The sequence below is a fragment of the Erinaceus europaeus genome, chromosome 20 (assembly GCF_950295315.1).
Source record: "Erinaceus europaeus chromosome 20, mEriEur2.1, whole genome shotgun sequence".
Taxonomy (NCBI): domain Eukaryota; kingdom Metazoa; phylum Chordata; class Mammalia; order Eulipotyphla; family Erinaceidae; genus Erinaceus; species Erinaceus europaeus.
Genome location: NC_080181.1, coordinates 42238469 through 42257811, shown reverse-complemented (window position 1 = coordinate 42257811; position 19343 = coordinate 42238469). Strand labels below are relative to the sequence as shown.

Below are 19343 nucleotides of genomic sequence, written 5' to 3'. Positions count from 1 at the left end.
TCTGCTGGACATGGGCATTGACAGACTTATCCATACCCCTGGCCTGTTTTTGTCTTTCCCTAGTGAGGTAGGGCTCTGGGGAGGTGGGGTTCCAGGACACATTGGTGAGGTCATATTTGCCCCTTTTTAAAAGGTTTCATCTTCCCTTCCTTCCCAACTCACACATATACCTATTCCTACAACCAAATATCCCTCTTCTTTTCCTTCTCGCTGCTATTCCTGATGGAATAGGAATTCAGAGCCCTCTGGGCATCTTCTCCCTATCATTTCTCAACCCACTGGGAGAATTAACAAAATTATTTTTGGGCTGCAGAAGGTTAGGGTTCTGGTTTCTTTAATTGCTTCTTTGTTGGACATGGGTGTTATCAGGTCAATTTGTACTCTCAGCCTGTTTCTGTCTTTCCCTAGTGGGGGAGGGGTTGGGAGAACTGAGGTTCTAGGATATATTGGTAAAGTTGTCTGCCCAGGGAAGTCAGAATGGAATCATGATAGTGTCTGCAACTTGGTGACTGAAAAGCAGCAAGATATAAAGCAGGACAAAATGATTAATGAACAGGAAACAAAAAGTAAGAACAAAGCAGATGGGAATAGGATTTTTGGGGTGGAAGGAAGTTAGGAATTTCATTTTTGGTATATCCTTAGGGGACCACAACTGTTGTAGTTTTTGACTGAATTTGAAAGCTAACATGGAGTTGGACAAAAATATTGTCTGAGAGAATGGTGTCAGAGTAGAGATAAGGGCTAGAAAATTAGATTAGGGCAAAGTGTAGCTCCCATTCTTGAAAAAAAATCTATGAATACAATTAACTGTTTATTCCCATCTATCCAACCCAAGTACTACATATATATTTATATTTAGCACAGGAGCCTGTGTAACCTCTGTTCCTGTTGGTCTGAGCTATCAGCTCATGGTCACAGCTGGAAACATTTCAGGCTACAATAGTGTCAGGACTAGTCTTCCTGGAGTGGCAGAGCAGGATATCCCAGCCTTCCTAAGGAGGCTGGGACAGTTTCCACCATAACTGCTTTATGGTGAGGGCAAAGTCCTGGGAAGGTCTGCAAGAGGGCTTATGATGCTGTCCCTGATGGAAGTGATCGTGATGATGGAGAGAAGGGCAGCCAGGCTTGCTGGTTAGCTTGGTGGAAAAATATTGCTTCATGTCACCTTTTTCAGGAATATTATTATTTGATGCTGAGAAAACCAAGTATAAAGTTGTGCCAAAGGATATAGTTTACTCTTTAGTTCTACTTGATGCTCTGGAATTAGTTAAATATTTCTTCTGAATTTTCCCACATAGGTAACCAGATCTTTTATTATATTTTTTTATTATTTATTTATTTTCCCTTTTGTTGCCCTTGTTTTTAAATTATTGTTGTAGTTATTATTGTTGCTATTATTAATGTCTTGATTTTTAGGACAGAGAGAAATGGAGAGAGGAGGGGAAGACAGAGGTGAGGAGAGAAAGATAGACACCTTCAGACCTGCGTCACTGCCTGTGAAGTAGCCGCCTGTAGGTGGGGAGTGGGACTCAAATCAGATCCTTATGCCAGTCCTTGTGCTTCACGCCATGTGCACTTAACCTACTGTGCTACCGCCAGACTCCCTAGGGAACCGGATCTTAAATCTTAAATCACAAATTCACATTAACATTTAAGTGATCCCAGTCTCTTTTTTTTTCTCCCTCTAAGGCTATCAACACCGCTCAGTGCCAGCACTAATAATCTACTGTTCCTGGCAGTCATTTTCCCCATCTTATTGGATAGGACAGAGAAAAATTGAGAGAGGAGGGTGATATATAGAGGGAGAGAGAAAGAGTGACACCTGAAGACCTGCTTCACAACCTGTGAAACAACCCTCCTGCAGGTGGGGAGCTGTGGGGCTCAAACCAGGATCCTTACGCTGGTCCTTGCGCTTTGCGACATGTATACTTAACCTGCTGCACTACCGCCCAACTTCCTGTTTGCTTATTGTTTTATTGGAGCACTGATCAGCTCTGGTTTCAGGTGGTGTGGGGGATTGAACCTGGGACTCTGAAGCCTCAGCATGACAGTCTCTTTGTATAACCATTATGCTATCTACTCCCTCCCATTTGAGTTACTTTTGATTTGTGTTTCAGTCAACCAGTAAACGACACTGATAGAGCTATTCACAATGCCTTGAACCAAATATTAAATGTATAAACACTACATACATGACCCTGTTTAAGTGTGCCAGGATCACATTTAAGTCCTTCTGGCTCTCAAAGGCAGCAGAAAAAAAATCAGAGTATGGCACTCTAGGTGAACCAAGCAGAAGTTTATTAAGAAGTGGAGAGTGATAGACAGGAGTACATAAGTAAGGCAGGGAGAGAGCAGGCTGAGAGGAGGGCAGTGGGGCCTGGAGCCTCAGGACCTTTCTGCCTCTTCCTTAATCCTTTTCCTCCCATGATAAATATGTTTAGATGATTGTGAATATGTTCGTTTGGACATTCCCTTTATTTAGCTTGACATCTTTTGTTTTCCATATTAGGAAGCCAGGCTTGCTGGTTGGCATGGTGGAAAAAATAAAAGGATATCTCCCCGTATGATTCCCTGATATAAACTGCTTATAAGACCTGGCCACATACTGGAGGTGCAGGCTTTCCTGTTTGTTTTTGTTGTTGTTTTATTTTGTTTTTTAGTTTTCATTTTTATTTGGAATAATAGTGGGTTACAAGACCATAAGATTACAGGGTATAGTTCCACAACACAACCACCACCAATATTGCTGGGGGCCAGCCCCAGCAGGTTATTAGGGTAACCTGAAAGAGGAGGGGCATCAGTGCAGAATGAGGAAGAATGAGAGATGAGAGTTGATGCTGAATCAAACTCAAGCAGACATCTCTGTCATACTTAAGCAGAACTTTATTTTTATAGTCTCATAAGGCTTATCTCATTAAAACAAAAATTACCAAGGCTTTGACTATTAATACAAAAATTACCAAGGCTTTGGATACTAATACATAAATCGCCAAGGCTTTGATTATTAAAATAAAAATCACCAAGTAAGAACAGCACAGGTAACAGGTAGGGAACACCTCCTGCTTTGTGGAACTTTTACATTTTAAGGGCACTTTTCTCCCTAGAGATCACATCACAGTTTCTATATTTTTTGTTATTCCTGTACCTGTGTGCTAGGCAGATGTTCTATTGATTACGATTAATATTCTGCCTGTATGTTTATGCCATCCTTTTATCCCTATGCATCAGAAACCGTGGTTCATAGAAAGTTCAAGCTTGTTATGTCTCTAGGGGCCTTAAACAAAATTGAGTAGCCCATTTGTCATAAAATCTGTTCCATTGTTTGATCAAGGAGTTTTGTTTTTTTCCTTACTGAGAAGGCACCAAGGTGGTGCTGACCTGGCCAGCCTCTCCATAAAGTTAAGCTCTCTAGCTGGAATCCATCTTCTGTGTATGCTCACTAGGTTCTCGTGTACTATTCCTGCATAAGGAAGTGGGAGCATAGTGGTGGGTGGTAGATTAAAAAGCCCATTGTATCTAGGCAGGTACCATAACTTTCCATTGATTAATTATGCTATATAACATGGCCCCTCCACTGTGGGAAGCACCAATCTTTCCCTATATTTTAGTGGGGATACTAAAGGAAGTGGTGTAGATAAAGGGGAAAACATTTCTTCCTCTTGGCGTCTCCTAAAAAATTCTGCATTATTGGTATTGCTTGTTCTAATATGATCATTCTTACAAAGTGCAGTGCAGGCTTTGTCATTATTTTTGTTATTGGTCAGGCTCTGAGCCTGGCCATAGGTAAATATTATTAAGACCACACAGAGCTTAATCCTAAGCCCTATACATGGCAAAAGGCAAGATGGATTCAATTTGGCTTGGGGAGTCCAGCCCCTGCTGAACGTAACTGCTAAGCTGGTACCATATCAAGCAGCTCACATGGTGGTGCCTGCACCACAAGCTCCTGTGTCTCCACCCTTCCACCTCCCAGAGATAATCACTATAGTTCTCACAAAGTCTTAGAAACAATTTGCTTGCTTCTGTCTTGTTTGTTTTGGTTTTTCTTTCTTTTCTTTTTTTGAAATGTTATGCATATCAATTTTTGACATATGGTAGTTGTCTGTCATCTCTTTACTTATTTTGTTAAGCATAATCACCTCCAGTTTTATCCATTTTATCCTAAAGGATACAGTCCTGTTTTCCATGTTCTCACTGCTTACCTTAGCTTGACATCACTCTACACAAACTGTGGGGAACATCCAGGCCACAGGCCACAGATGGCCTGTGAAACCATGTGGTCTGGTCCTGCCAACGCAAGCAAAGCCCAACAATCAGTAAATCCCAGGATATTCAAAGCAACATGAGGTGTTAATTTTAAGGTTTATAATTTTAACATTTAGCCCACAAATCACATTATAAATACCCAAATAGATCTTGGGGGAAAAAACACAGTTCTCCACTTCTGCCTTAGTCTATTGTAGAAGGATTGATACCACTGTGAAATAGGAAGATGGCATGTTGAGTGGGCTGAGCACTCCTCCTTAGGTTAGAGAGGGACCTTTTGTTTATAAAAATGTGAAGACCACTTCTAATGGATGGAGTATAGATTTGAATTTAAACTATAGCATGTAGGGCCCATGTTTTCTGTAAGGGGAAGGGGAACAAGACAAATGGTCTTATTTGGGGTGGGGGATATAAGCAAGACAGAACTTTTAAATGATTCTGTAGATGCACAATTGGCATACAGTCTTGAGGCAATTTAGACAATTTTTTTTCTGTTATTGTTACTATTTTTTCAATTTCTTTATTTATTAGATAGACAGCCAGAAATTGAGAGGTGAGGAGATGTTAGAGAGAGAGAGACAGACACCTGCAACACTGCTTTACCACTCACAAAGCTTCCCCCCTGCAGGTGGGGATGTTACTACGTTTTTAATTAATTAGAGGGAATGGGGCAGTGAGAGACTGATGGCACATGTGATAACAGTGATCGAATGTGAGACTTCATGCTTCAGGGTTTGATGCTTTAGCCACAGTACTATCCAGACTACAGACCAAGATCATGTCCTCTCCCTGTAGTATAGAACCATCTTTTCACATGTACCATACTTTTTATTTTCTCTAGCAGCTATTATGTGCAATCTATTCTGATCTTAGTTAAGAAGTAAGGTGAGCAGCCTAAATGTCCATTCACAGATGACTAGATAAAGAATTCATGGCATAGATACGCCATGGGATACTATTTTGCAATCAGAAAAGATGATATTGTGTTCTTTGGGACAAAATGGATGAAATCGGAGGTGATTATGCTTAACAAAGTAAAAAGACAACTACCAGATGGTTTCCACTCATGTGTGGAATCTAGAGAACTGATACAAATAGAGAGAGAGAGAGAGACAGAGAGAGAGAGAGAGAGAGAGAGAGAAACCAAAATCAAACTGTGTCTAAGACTTTGTGAGAACTATGGTGGTTATCTTTTGGAGGTGAGATGATAGGGACACAGAACTGTGGTGGTAAGTGTAATTTGGAACTAAGCCCTGTAACATTTCATTCTTGAAACCCACTATTAATCACACAAATAAAATGTGTTAGATGGGAACAATTCATTCAGTGCCATGATAAATTGTATCTCCAAAATATATCTTAAACACTAGAAGTAAACAAATTGGACATAATCCTCAGGACTGTGTTTTGTTTGTTTGCTTTTAACATGGGGAAACCAATAAATGATTTTCTACCAGTAACTTCATATGGGATATATAGAGACAATATATTGTACTCAACAAGGAAATTTTTCCATCTTTCTTCTTCATTCTGATATATGCTTCCCAATAAGTTTCACTAGCCTCACTCATGATCACTATATAAAGTCAGAGTCTTCTCAGAGCCACCAGTTTAAAAAAAAGTGGCAGTCTAAGAGGTAATGCAACGGATAAATCACTGGACTCTCAAGCATAAGGTTTCTAGTTCAATCCCTGAGAGCACATGTACCAGTCTAATATCTGGTTTTCTTTCTCTATGTCTTACTAGCTTTCTCAGTAATTAATATATATATATATATATATATATATATATATATATATTAATTGCTAGTGTTCAAATTCACAATTAGTTTTGTATACATCAAAGTTTTAGATGCCATGAGCAGACAAATAAAATTCACCTCAATGCAACTTGGGAAAGCTCCCACTGACAGTGTATCTGAAGTACTTTGGGCCATAATCTTTAATCAATTCAGCACAACGTTTCAGAAGAACTGTCTCTTTTCAGGGGTTAGGAGTCACAAGTTTCTAAAGACACATGCCCTGCCATATAAACACAGAACATTAACAGAATGTGCAGACATTATATTTGTGTCTTTGTATTTTAAATTTTGCATCTAAAGGCTCTTAGTGCTCTTAAATGTGAAAGTTTCTTTGGAATTGTTCTGTTAAGTGAGCAATGCTACTGAGGTTACACTGGCCAAATGTAGAAAGCAGGCTTGATTACTGACATTTTATGAAAACATTATAAACTGAAATCAGTAAGTTGATTCTGTGGCAACCTATTATCATAATGAACTGTTGATTGCAGGAAGGAGGGAGAATAAAATTGCTTCTAAGCTACTTTTGTGTCAAATGAAATGAATTCAGATTGCCCATTCTTGGCCCAAAGTTACAATTGAAAACCTTACAAAGGAACTATCTATGAAATGACATTTGTTGCATATATTGTTAGTCTTATATAAATGCACAAGGAAAAAGATTTTTGTGTAGTCAATGTGTTTGAGGAAAACACTGAGCATGTATTCTGATGAAATAGTTTTTAAAGTTGTGGGATAGATACTTTATTAAATACACACACTGCAATGAAAAAAATGGCACTATGACCTTTTGGGTAAAATGGATAGAACTGGAGGTGATTGTGCTTAGCAAAATGAAAAACCCCAGCTGGTTCTACTCACATGGAATCTAGAAACCTGAAATACATGAACTTCCAAAAGAAAAAAATAAATAAGCATTCTCTTAAGATTTTGTGAAAACTATGGTAATATCCTTAGGAGACTTTTTTTTCTAATTGTTTTATATTTTTAATGTTTTATTGGAAGGGTTAATGTTTGATATTAAAGTTTTTGACACATGGGTAAAATGTCTCATCTCACCATGATAAGTGTCTGCAAAATACTCTCACCTCCAACCTAGGTCCTTTTCCACCATCATGCACCATGACCCCAGCCCCCCACTTCCCAAGATTGCTTTGCTTTTGTGTAATACATCAAACCCAGTTCAACTTTTGCTTTATGTCATCAAGTTCCATACAACATGCAGTGAAGAATGTGTCTTCAACAGTCTCTCTCTCCATCTCTCTCTCTCTCTCTCTCTCTCTCTCTCTCTTTCTTTGCCACCACGCTTATCACTGAGGCTCTGGTGCCTACATTATGCAATATGAATCCACTATTCCTGGTGACTTTTTTTTTCATTTTTTATTAGACAGAACAGAAAGAAGTTGAGAAGGGAGGGGAAGAGAGAGAGAAAAAAACACCACCTGTCACCAGCTGTGAAGCGTTCCCCCCTACATGTAGGGAGCCAGGGTCTCAAACCCAAATCTTTCTGCAGGATTTTGTTTTTCATACTATCTACACTTAACTGGGTGTCCCACTACCTGACCACCCATTGTTCTTTTTATTATTATTTTATTAGTGATTTAATAATGATTAACAAGATAATAAGATAACAGGTTTCAGTTCAATACAGTTCCAATCACCAAATTTCCATGGCCTACCCCTCTGTGGGAAGATTTTCTGTTCTTTATTTCTCTGGGAGTACAGATCAAAATCTTTTTTTTTCTTTTTCTAAATATTTTAATTATTTATTACTGGATAGAGACAGAGAGAAATTGAGTGGAGGGTGAGATAGAGAGGGAAAGCGACAGAGAAACACCTGCAGCCCTGCTTTAACACTCGTAAAGCTTTTTCCCTGCAGGTGGGGACCAGGAGCTTGATCCTGGGTCCTTGCACACTACAATGTGTACACTTAACCAGGTGTGCCACCACATGGCCCCCCGGACCAAACTTCTATATGGGGATCAGAAGATGGAAGGTCTGGCTTCTATAGTTGCTTCTCCACTGGTCATGGACTTTGGCAAGGGTTTTGTCTTTATATTGACATTATTATTAGTATTACTACTATTTTTTAATTATTTAAATTTATTTTCTCTTTTTTTGACCTTGCTTTTTATTGTTGTTGTAGTTATTATTGTTGTTGTTATTGATGTTGTCATTGTTAGATCAGACAGAGAGAAATGGAGAGAGGAGGAGAAGACAGAGGGGGAGTGAAAGATAGACACCTGAAGACCTGCTTCACTACCTGTGATTGTAAACACTAAATTACAAGAAGATGAGATGCAGAAATCAATTCCTTTTACTATAGCAACAAAAATAATAAAATATCTAGGAACAAACCTAACCAAAGAATTGAAAGACTTGTATACTAGTAATTTTGAGTCCCTACTCTAGGGAATAGAAAAGACACAAAGAGGTGGAAAGATATGACATGTTCATGGGTTGGAAGAATTGACATCATAAGAATGAATATACTACCCAGAGCCATATAAAAATGAATAAACTACCCAGAGCCATCTACAAATTTAATGTTATCCCCATCAAAATCCAAACCACACATTTTAGGAGAATAGAACAAATTCAACAATGTTTATCTGCAGCCAGAAAAGACACAGAATTGCCCAATCTTCTTCTTCTTCTTCTTCTTCTTCTTCTTCTTCTTCTTCTTCTTCTTCTTCTTCTTCTTCTTCTTCTTCTTCTTCTTCTTCTTCTTCTTCTTCTTCCTCTTCTTCTTCTAGCGTTTGCTCTTCTTCCGTAGCCAGTTAATGGCTTTGAAAGTGACTGGGATCCATGTGGATTCAGTCAGCTAGGAAGGATCGTCAGTTTCCCCAAAGAATGGGTACTCACGGGATGCACCACGGGAAGGTCGATCCAATGCATCCCTGCCCAATCTTGAGAAGAAAGAACAGAACTGGAGGCATCCCACTCCCAGATCTCAAATTGTATTAGAGGGCCATTGTCATCAAAGTGATTGGAACTGGAATATGAATAGACACACTGACCAGTGGAATAGAATTGAGAGCCCAGAAGTAAGCCCCCACACCTATGGACATATTATCTTTGACAAAGGTGCCCAGACTATTAAATGGGGAAGCAGAGTCTCTTCAACAATGGGTGTTAGACAAAATGGGTTGAAACATACAGAAGAATGAAACTGAACCACTATATTTCACCAAACACAAAAGTAAATTCCAAGTGGATCAAGGACTTGGATGTTAGACCACAAACTATCAGATACTTAGGGGAAAAATATTGGCAGAACTCTTTTCCACATAAATTTTAGAGACATCGTCAATAAAATGAATCCAGTTACAAAGAAGACTAAGGCAAGCATAAGCTTATGGGATTACATCAAAGTTATAATAGAAAACCTTACAAAGGAACTATCTGTGAAATGGCATTTGCTGCAAATATTGTTAGTGTTATATAAATGCACAAGGAAAAAGGTTTTTGTGCAGTCAATGTGTTTGAGGAAAACACTGGGCATGTATTTTGGGGAAATAGTTCTTAAAGTGGTGGGATATATACTTAACTAAATACCACACTGCAATTAAAAAAAGAAATGATACTGTGGCCTTTTGGGTAAAATGGATAGAACTGGAGGTGATTGTGCTTAGCAAAATCAAAACCCCCAACTTGTTCTACTCACATAGACTCTAGAAATCTGAAACACATGAACTTGCAAAAGAAAAAAAAAGGAAACATTCTCTTAAGACTTTGTGAGAAATAGGAGTCAGGCAGTGGTGCAGTGGATTAAGCACAGGTGGCACAAAGCACAAGGACCAGCGTGAGGATCACGGTTCGAGCCCCCGGCTCCCCACCTGTAGGAATCGCTTCACAAGTGGTGAAGCAGGTTTGCAGGTGTCTATCTTTCTCTCCCCCTCTCTGTGTTCCCCTCCTCTCTCCATGTCTCTCTGTCCTATCCAACAATAATGACATCAATAACCACAACAATGTTAAACAAGGGCAACAAATGGGAAAATAAATAAATAAATATAAAAAAATTTAAAAAAGACTTTGTGAGAATTATGATGCTATCTTTAGGAGACTTTTTTGTCTGTTTTATATTTTTAATGTTGTATTGGGAGGGTTAATGGTTTACAGTAGAGTTATTGACACATGGGTAAAATGTCTCATCTCACCATGATAAGTGTCTGCAAAATACTCTCACCTCCAACCTAGGTCATTTTCCACCATCATGCACTATGTCCCCAGCCCTCTCTTCCCAAGATTCCTTTGCTTTTGTGCAATACAGCAAACCCAGTCAACTTTTACTTTGTGTTACCCCTTTCTGTTCTTGATTCTCAATGTCTGCCCATCAGTGAGATCATCTCATGTTCATTCTTCTCTTTCTGATGTAGTTCACTTAACATGATTTCGTCAAGTTCCATACAACATGAATTGGAGAGTGTGACTTCAACAGTCTCTCTCTCTCTCTCTTCCAGGGTTATCACTGAGGCTTGGGTGCCTACAGTCTGAATCTACTACTCCTGGTGGCCTTTTTTTCCTTCAGTTTTTATTAGATAGACAATAAAAAATTGAGAGGGGAGGGGCAGTTAGGGAAAGAGAAAGACTCCACCTTTTACCACCTGTGAAGTGTCCCCCCTGCAAGTGGAGAGCCAGGGTCTCAAACCCAGGTCTTTGTTCAGGTTCTTATTTTTCATATTATGTGCACTTAACTGGGTGTGCCACCACCTTACCACCCATTTTTCTATTTAGTTATTATTTTATTGTTGATTTAATAATGATTAACAAGATTATAAGCTAACGGGTTAAATTCAATACAGTTCCAACCACCAAATTTCCATGGCCTATGCCCTCTGTGGGAAGCATCCCTATTCTTTATTCCTCTGGGAGTACAGAACAAAATTCTTAATGGAGGTCAGAAGGAGGAAGGTCTGGCTTCTGTAATTGCTTCTCCACTGTAAATGGACTTTGGCGAGGGTTTCGTCTTTATATTGACATAATAATGATAATTGTTATTATTATTATAAGACCCTTACTCATATATTTAAAAGTTATGAAGAGATATTAAAAAGATCTTAACACATTGGTGGGATCTTCAGGGAAGTCTAGCAAAGCCCCACCCTACTAGGGAAAGAGAGACGCAGGCTGGGAGTATGGATCAGTCAGTCAACGCCCATGTTCAGCAGGGAAACAATTACAGAAGCCAGACCTTCCACCTTCTGCAACCCACAACAACCCTGGGTTCATATTCCCAGAGGGATAGAGAACGGGAAAGCTATCAGGGGAGGGGATGGGATATGGAGACCGGGTGGTGGGAATTGTGTGGAGTTGCACCCCTACTATCCTAAGGTTTTGTTAATGTCTCCTTTCTTAAATAAAAAAAATTAAAAAATATATTAACAAAGGAAAAAAATCCCATGCAAGTTATTATGCATAACTTGTTATGGCAATCATTTGAAAAACATAAATGATCAAATAATTATCTCCCATTCCTCAAACTAACATAACATTATATATCAACTATAAATATAGCCGGTACAGGAAAAGTAACAACTGAATTGTTTAAGCTAAAAGAAATAATCATACTTGGCTGGAGAGAAAGCATAATGGATATGCAAATAGACTCTCATGCCTAAGGCTTCCAGGTCCCAGGTTCACACCCCTGTACCACCATAAGCCATAGCTGAGCAGTATACTGGTTAAAAAAAAAGTCATCATACTAAAACCAATAAAAAATACAAATAGAATAAAATAAAACTCTGAGGGGTCCAGATAGTGGTGCACCTGATTGAGTACAAATTTCACCATGCACAAGGACCCAAGTTCAAGGCCCTATTCAGCTACCTGTAGGAAATACACTTCACAAGTAGTGAAGTAGTTCTTCAGATGTCTCCTTTTGCTGTCCTCTATCTCTCCCTCAATTTGTATCTGTCCTATCCAAAAAAAAGTAAGAATTGGCTTCATGGTTGAGGGACCCAACAGTAGCACACCAGGTAAAAAGCACAGATTTCAAGATGCAGTAACCATTGCAAGGATCCCGGTTAGAGGCCCTGGATACCCACCTGCAGGGGGGTCACTTCACAAGTGGTAAAGCAGGTCTGCAGGTATCTGTCTTTCTCACCCTCTCTCTGTCTTCTCTTTCTCTCTCAAATGTTCTCAAGGCAAACAAAAACAACAAAATGGAAAAAATGGCCAACAGGAGCAGTAGATTGTAAGTGCAGACACCAAACCCCAGATATAACCCTGGTGGCAGGAAAAAGAAAAGGATAAAAATAAATAAAATAAAAATCTGAGTGAAGGCTGTGGTGAACCTGTTGAGCGTACATGTTACAGTGCCCAAGGATCTAGTTTCAAGCTAGTCCCCACCTATAAGGAGGAAGATTCATGGATGGCGAACCTATGCTCCAGCTCTCTCTCTCTCTCTCTCTCTCTCATTCTCTCTCTGTCTCTTTCTCTCCTTCCTATTCCTCCATATCTCCCATTCTTTCTCAGTTTCTCTGTTTCTATCCAAAACAAATACATTTTAAATTTAATTAAAATAAAACTTTTAAAATAGAGTATTTGGTGCATACCAAGCATAGTATTTAAGAAAAATGAAAGGTGGTCCAGGATGTGGCACCATGGATAAAGTATTGGATTCACAAACATGGGATGACAAGTTTGGTCCCCAAAATCACCTGTGCCAGAGTGATGCTCTGACTGTGTCCTTCTTATATCCATTCTCACAGAAATCTTTTTGAAGAAAGAAAAGAATAACAGAAGTAGAAAAACACAAAGAGAAAAAAGTGTATTTAAATTACTCAACTCTTGGCTTATGGGAACTTTGAGCCTTAGGCATGAGAGTCTCTTTGCATAACCATTATGCTATCTACCCCACCCACAAAATGTGGGTTTTTTTTTAATTAGGAGATTAATTTTGTATACTTCAGTGATTGACACCTGTTTAAAGTTTCCTTTTTTATATATTTATTTATTTATTCCCTTTTATTGTCCTTGTTTTTTATTGTTGTAGTTATTATTGTTATTATTATTGATGTCATTGTTGGATAGGACAGAGAAAAATGAAGAGAGAAGGAGATGACAGAGAGGGGGAGAAAAAGATAGACACCTGCAGATCTGCCTCACCACCTGTGAAGCAACTCCCCTGCAGGTGGGGAGCCAGGGGCTTGAACAGGGATCCTTATGCCGGCCCTTGCATTCTGCGCCACCTGTGCTTAACCCACTGCACTACTGCCCGACTCCCTGGATAAAGTTTCTTATATGACCAAGACAGGTGTTTGCAAACCACTCTCACCCCCGCCCCATGAGGCCCATCATTATGTACCAGGACCTAACAGCTCCTCCTCTCCCACCACATGCCATTTCTGCCCTCTTTTCTCAAAGTCTTTTTCTTTGGTGCAGTACACTACCAGTTCACATTTTTACTTTGTGCTTCCCCCTTTGTGTTCTTGTTTTTTAAATTCTGGCCATGAGTAGGGTCATCCCATTGGTATACTTCTAGTTCTGCTTCTGGAATCCCTTCTGTTACATTGCTTGACGCTGTGGTCTATTTACATGGTCATTCTGTTACACTGGTTTGGTCTCACTCCCCCTGCCTTTGGGAGATTTTGGTTTAGTCCTTGCTAGTTTGAGCTTCTTCCTTCTCCCCGCCCCCTATCCTATGTTTTTCCTTTGTTCCTGACTTCTTCAGCAGGAGGAGAAAGATGAAAGATAGGGAAGGACAAGATTTTGATTAGAGATATCTTAGATTGCGCTGTGTTCCACGTCAATAAAGAAATACTGCTCCCCAGCTCAGCCATGAGTCCCTGGTTGTCTGTCTCCCGCCTGCGAAGCTAGCCCGGCATACTGGCACCCTGAACTGGGACTGACATCATCCCATATTCATCCTTCTCTTTCTGGATTAGCTCACTTAACATGATTCCTTCAAGCTCCATCCAATATGAGGTGAAGATGACTTCATCATTCTTAATAGCTGAGTAGTATCCCATTGTGTATATTCACCATAGCTTATTCAGCAACTCATCTGTTTGACACCTGGGTTGCTTCCAAGTTTGGGTTATTGCAAACTGCTATAAACATAGTTATACACAGATATCTTTGGAAAGATCTGTTAGGTTCCTTAAGATATATTCCCAGGAGAGGGATTGCTGGGTCCTAAGACAGATCATCGTTTACCCTTCTGAGTATTCTCCAGGCTGATGTTCACAGGAGTTGGGCCATTTTTCATTCCCACCAGCAGTATGAAAGTGGATCTTTAGATTTATTTGGCAAATTTTCTGATCATATTCTTTCTCCATTTTTGGATGAGTCATTTGTTGCTGAGTTTGGTGAGCTATTTATATATTTTTAAAAATTTTTTATTTATTTTTCACTTTTGTTGCCCTTGTTGTTTTTTATTGTTGTTGTAGTTATTGTTGTTCTTGTTGTATAGGACAGAGAGAAGTGGAGAGGGGAGGGGAAGACAAAGATGGGGAGAGAAATATAGACACCTGCAAACCTGCTTCACTGCTTGTGAAGCGACTCCCCTTCAGGTGGGGAACCAGGAGCTCGAAACGGGATCCTTATGATGGCCCTTGCACTTTGCATCATGTAAGCTTAACCTACTGTGCTACCACCCGATTCCCATATATTTTGATTATTAACCCTTAGTTTGATGCATGACATGTAAAGGTATTCTCATTCCAGCAGAAGCTCTTTGTTTGGGTGGTGGTCCCTCTTGCTGTACAGAAACTATATTTATTGGTTTATTTTTGTTAATCATAAGTAAGTTTCAAAAGTGCCTTTAATGATACAAATCTATCCTCAAGGAAAAGTATTTCACACTTGTCTACTTTATGAATAAGGAAGCATAACTTAAAATTAATGTTATATATTTATATAGTCCATGAACTTTCCATCATCAGTGCATCCATTACTATTAAAAAGTGAAGTGATTTTTGTTTATTTTTTAATGAGAGAAAGATCAGAGCACTGGCTTTTGATGGTGCTGATGATTAAACCTGTAATCTCAGAGTCCCTGGCTCTCACCCCAGCACAAAGTGATTATACTTAAATGAGATAAAAACCTATAAATTATTTCAATATTAAATGTATTTTATAATACATTTATTTATAGTATGACCACAATCACTTCAGAATTTGAAGTTGTGGGAGTTGGGTGGTAGCGCAGCAGATTAAGTGCAGGTGACACAAAGCACAAGGAGTGGCGTAAGGATCCCAGTTCAAGCCCCCAGATCCCCACCTGCATGGAAGTCAATTCACAGATGGTGAAGCAAGTCTGCAGGTGTCTGTCTTTCTCTTCCCCCTCTGTGTCTTCCCGTCCTCTCTCCATTTCTCTTTGTCACATCCAACAATGATGACATCAATAACAACAATATAAAAAATAACAAGAGCAACCAAAGGGAATAAATATTTTAAAAAATTGAAAAATGAAGTTGTAAATTTACACTAAGTTAAGATGCATAATAATATTTGAGGAATAGGTAGATCACTTATGTCTGTTGTTCTTTCAGGGGTATGGTTTCACATTGTCCCAGAGGGTGTGTTAGCTGAGTTCAGTTACCAGCAGAGTGCTGACCCCCTCCAGTGCAGGGTGTTGCACCCATTCCCCCACATACAAACAGTTCCCTCATATTGACACATACAAACAGTTCCCTCAGACTGGCAAAGATAGACCATAGCTTTCTTCAAGTTTCAGATTTTCACATCCATTGTTTAGTTTGCTAAATAGTACAGTCAAGTGCGATCACTTGGTATTATTAGTCCTTCTCTTTCTGATTTGTTTCACTTATTGTGATTCCCTTCAACTCTACCCATTGTTAGGGTAACAGGCAAATTTCCCTCTTTTCTTAAAGTTGAACAGTGTTCTATAGTGTGTGCTTTCCATAACTTCTTTTTTATGATTGTGTACTTGGGTTGTTTACAGATCTTAACTATTATAAATATGATTACAATAAACACAGTCATGCAAGTATCTTTTCATAGTCTTTGTATGTTCTTTGGATAAAAATTTATCACTTTTTAAATACAGTATAGACGTAATAGGCAGGATCATGAAAAAATAAAGAAATAACAGTATAGAGAAAATAATTATGTTGGGTCTGCTAATAAAATGAGAAATTAATGGAGCACACACATCTCAAAATTATTTATTCATAAATTACCTACAGTATAGCATATAGTAGTTAAAGTTGAATATATCATAAATGATAGGATATTAATGATTGTTAACTATAGCATATATGTATAAATGTCACAACCGTTATTAATAAAAATAAAGGAAAAAGTATTCTTGTATACAAGGAAAGATATTACTTTGATGGGAAAATGACAGAATGAAGAATATGCTTATGTTAGGGGTAATGTGAAAGTAATATGACATAAATTCTGTTCTAGAATGAGAAAGGAGTATAGAATAAGATTAATAAAGAATAGACATGTAAAATCTTGAAGTTCTATTGCAAAAGAACATGTAAAAACAGATGTGTCTTGAATAATCAATGTTAACTAATATATATAAATTATATATATATATATATAAATTAATACTACAAGGGTACACTTAATTAAAATGGCAAAAGATAAAGTTTTACATTACTTTTTTTTCCCTCCAGAGCACTTCTAAGTTCCACCTGTTGGTTATACTGGAGATTTAACCTGGAACCTTGGGGCCTCAAGCATGGAAATCCTTTTGTTGGAGGGAAATTTAGTGAAAGAAGCACCAGCACCCTTCCTCTGCATTCTCCAGGAAGCCAGGAGAAGGGGCCAGAGGTGCCAGTGTGTCTGCAACCCACACCAAGACTCCCTCCCTCCCTGACTGCAATGGCCATAAAATGCAGATGAAGGCAGATGTGAGCACCTGGAGGCAGAGGCTGAAGCATCCTCTGAGGGGCCTTGCCTTTACCCAGAAGGGACAATAATACTGGGGAGACCAGGAAACATCTTTTATTTCTTGGGGGTTCTACATGCCTACATGGTTTTTATGTTCTTCACCTGTCCTGTATTTACTTTCACCCAATAAATGCTTAACTACTTGAAATATGACTTTCTCTCTTTTTATTCTTCCAATGTAGAAGTCAGTCTAGTTGTCTGGGCAGACAACCTCTCCAGTGTGTCCTGGAGCCTTGCCTCTCCAGAGCTCTTGCCCACTAAGGAAAGATAGAAACAGGCTGGGGGTATGGATCATCTTGAGAATGCCATGTCCAGTAGAGAGGCAATTACAGAAGCCAGAATTCCTACCTTCTGCTACTCTAAAACAATTTTGATCCATATTTCCACTGTTGGAGAAGTGATAATGGGAAAATGATAAGAGGGCTCTGAACTCGAGCTCCATCAGCACTAGGAAAGAGAGGAGGAAAAGGGGAGCCATTTGCATGTAATAATGGTGTGATAGAAAGGTGGCTTGGAGGGGAAGAGAAGACTGAACCGGGAAGAAAAATGGGGCGATTATGTACAAATGCAGACAGATAGTTTTAGAGATGATGGTTGGCCCATGCCTGCAACCTTAGGAGAACTGTGGTTGCTTGCCATGGAGGTATTGGGGATTCAGAACTCTGGTGGTAAGAACGGTATGGAAGTATACCCGTGTTAACATGTAATTTTGTTTATCAATATTAAATCACTAATAAAACAATGTGTGTGTGTGTGTGTGTGTGCATGTGTGTGAGTCTAGAATCGCACAGGTGCAAAGTAGGGGAGAGGGGGAGAGTCTCAGCTGGCTGTCCCCTCCTTCCTGTTAGCGAGCAAAATCAAACCACCATCCACTGCAAGAAGCAAAAGATGTTTATTCACAAATTGCAATCCGGGCCGAGTGGCAACAGACAGCACTCTGCCAGCTCAACCCTGAACAAAGCTCAAACCATACAATTTATAGGAATTCAGACTACACTCAGGGAGGGGGGAACACATCACCTTATCAGCCTATATCCAATCATTTCAAACTTAGCAAAAGCCTGTTCCATTCAGAGCAAAGCATGGGCTAGTTCAATCAAACCAGACCAATAGGTCCCGGCCAAAGTGGGGTCACCACATTCTTTGTTGGGACCACCCAGCCATCTGTTTGCCATCTATCACGCCATCATTTATCAGGCCAGGCCATCATTTATCAGGCCATCTCTTTTAACTATCTGGTAACAGTATTCAGTTGCAGAGGTCATGAGGAGGCCTGTTCGCTGCAGGGTCTGTCAAAATAATTGATGGCCTTTCAGGTTCTGTTGAGGGGAAAAGGGCAAGGAGTTTTCCACCTCACTGGGCAGGAGGGCAAAAAGCAACTACATTTAAACTATTCTTAAAACTCAAACTCAAAAAGCAACTATACTTATAACTATTTTAGAGTTATTGCCTCTAACATTCCCCACTGGTCTTATCTGGGAATCAAATCCTTGATTCATCTTCTTCTTCTGAGTTGTATTGCACCTTGACATACCGAGACTCCAGGAGCATAACCTTCTCAGTTCTCCTTTTAATCAAGGAGATCAAAGACTTCCATAGACAAGGCCCCAGGGTAAGAAGTAGAAGTAGGGTGATCAGAGGCCCTGCCAGGGAACTAATTAGTGTTTTTAACCAAGAGGGCCAAGAAAATAGGTTTGCAAACCAGCTGTCCTTGCTCAGGTCCCTTAGACAGTTATCCCTGTCTTCTATTCTTTTCTTGACCTCGCTTAAAGTTTTCTTCACCATTCCGGAGTGGTTGGCATAAAAGCAACAGGCCTCATTCAGGGCCACACATAACGCACCCTGTTTCATGAATAGCAAATCAATTCCCCTACGATTTTGCAGAACCACCTCGGCCAACGAAGATAGGGACCCTTTGAGAGATTCAATAGTGCCCTCTAGTGTGACTATATCCTGAGTGATCTGCTGATCTAATTGTACTAGAGTAGTCTCCTTAGCTAGGGCCGCAGCCCCCATTGCCTCTGTCCCTGCTATGGCTGTTCCCACAAGTATAGGAACTACTATCGGGACACGCTTCCATCTTATTGGTCCGAGGTAGTCTGTTCCCTGCCGTTCAAGGTGCGCCCACCCTTCTTCACCATGGGAATAGTATACATGGGGCAGGAGATGGGCCAAAACACAGAGGTCCTCTTTGGTTATTCCGTAGGGGGTGATGCAGGGGGTCATGCCCGAAGTACAGGCCCACTAAGTCCCCTCAGGAGCTTTGAGGAGGGTCGCCCACTCTTGAGTCTTACTAACTTTAATGGTTAGGTTGCAATTTCCCCTGTACGGGGAGGAGTCCAATTTATAGTTGGCTGTGATAATACAAGTTCCTGCTCCCTGGATATCTCCCAGTGTCATGTGG

The 19343-nt window shown here is 39.7% G+C and overlaps 1 long non-coding RNA gene across 1 annotated transcript in view; it reads left to right on the top strand.

The window, feature by feature from the left end:
- Positions 1-17092, top strand: part of LOC132534923 (uncharacterized) — a 394650-nt gene extending 377558 nt beyond the window's left edge. The window contains exon 4 of the long non-coding RNA XR_009546682.1: positions 16663-17092. This is a non-coding gene — a long non-coding RNA (uncharacterized LOC132534923). The remainder of the gene's footprint in view (positions 1-16662) is intronic.
- Positions 17093-19343: the final 2251 nt, after the last annotated feature.